Raw genomic sequence first — 2067 nt, forward strand, 5'->3', positions numbered from 1 at the left:
TATTCTATTAATTTCATCTTCATGAAGAAGTGTCTTTCATGGAGCCTCCTGACTTTTCCCTGATAGAACTCACTGATTTTCATTTTTGGTGTCCAGGTGTCTCTCTGGTTCTCCTTACCATCATTCTAGGATTCTAAGAATTTCTGTTAGAATATGTTTCTGTCAAGAGTACGTGTCAGAGTTCCTGTTTCCTATAATTTGTGTCCTTTTTGGGGGAGCGGGCTTATTCCCTCATTATGTGAAAACATTTGCAAACAAATATTTAAGAAAGGGTGCATAGAAGGTAACATGTTTTGAAACCATACATATCTGAATATGTTCTTATGCTATCCTTCTGCTTTATTTATAATTTTGTAGAATATAGACTTTTAGGTTGGAAATAATTTTCCTGCAGAATTTTAAAAGCATGGGTTTATTGCATTGTAGCTTGTATTATTGTTGCTTAGAAATCTACAGCCAATGTAATTCAATTTACTGATCAACTATTATGCATCATATTGTTCCATATTTATCCAATATGACTGATTTCAACTTTCTTGCTGTCCCTAGTATTCTAAAAGGCCATGATACGTGTCTTAGTGTAGGCCTCTTTTTACTAATTGTACTATGCATTCAGAGTGCCCTTTCCATCTGTAAAATCATGTTCTTCAGCTATAGGAAGTTTTCTTAGATTTTTTTTGTTGATGATTTCTTCTCTAATTTATTTTTACTTCCTTTGATGATTTCTTTTCTTTTTCTTTCTGAAACTCCTTTTATTTGTAGATTGGACCTTCTGTGTCTCCTCATTTTTGCCCCTATTTTTCATATTTTCATCTTCATCATTGTTCAACTCTCTGAGAAATGTCTTCACTTGTGTCTTTCGACCCTTCTACTGACATTTTAATTTATGTTATTTTGTATTTTGAAAATCTTTGTTTTTTGTTCTTCTATAAATTTTCCTTTTTTATCTTGTTCTCCTTTCACTGTTGAAATATCTTCTTTTGTCTCAGTCATAAGTTCAGAGAAAAGGCAGCTCTGGGGAGATTGGTGTTAACAGTTTGTGAATCTTATTTTAAACCTTAACCCTCCAAACCATCATGTTCTTTTGGTGTGTTCGTTCAAATGAGAGAAACAGGTTGACTGGGAGTGATTAGTCCCTCTGGGTTAGGTGTTTATTACCCTTGGACCAATCCATTATGACCAAGGGCCCAGGCATACTACACAAATATGAGTTTCAAATATTTTCCACTGATACCTGAGAGAGTATCTCAGAGAGGAGCATACTTGTCATGGAATAGAAAGATATCCCAAAAAGTAAGGTATGTTTTTCTAGTGTTTCTTCCTGAAACTTCTTTAATACTTCTTATACTTGAAAATTTTCAGTATGTGTTAGATTCTAGACCTTAAAATTGTGTAGAGGTGAAAAATATTCTGCTTTTAAAATCAGTCTTTATGGAGTTGTTCTTAAGCTTTGGTTTACACAAGAATCACTTGGAGGAGATGCTTTTTTTTTGGTGCAAAATACATTTATTTCCAATAAAAATAAACACTATTTTGTACAGAAGCTTTAGGTTCACAGCAATATTGAGTAGATGATCCTGTGTCTCCACGCATGCATAGCCTCCTTCATTGCCAATATCCAAATAAATGCTTTTTAAAAAATGTGATTTCTCAGACCCTACTTCCAGAGATTTGTATTCATTTGATGTGGGATGGAATCTGGAAATTTGTGTTTTTTAAAAAAATACAGGTAGTATTAATGTCACAGTAAGGACCACACCTTGGGAAACAGCTCTAGAGAAGGTCTTTTTAATGCCATGTTATAAAAGAATAATTTTTTTTAAATCCGATTTTATTTCAGGAGCCAAGAATACACATGAATGCATTAAGACAGGTATTACACCATGGAATATTATGCAGCCATCAAAAACGATGAGTTTGGGTCCTTTGTAGGGACATAGATGAACCTGGAAACCGTCATTCTCAGCAAACTGACAGAAGAGCAGAAGATCAAACACCGCATGTTCTCACTCATAGGCGGGTGTTGAACAATGAGAACACATGGACACAGGGAGGGGAGCACTACAC

This window comes from Cebus imitator, unplaced genomic scaffold (assembly GCF_001604975.1).
Source record: "Cebus imitator isolate Cc_AM_T3 unplaced genomic scaffold, Cebus_imitator-1.0 Scaffold38, whole genome shotgun sequence".
NCBI classification, from domain to species: Eukaryota; Metazoa; Chordata; class Mammalia; order Primates; family Cebidae; genus Cebus; species Cebus imitator.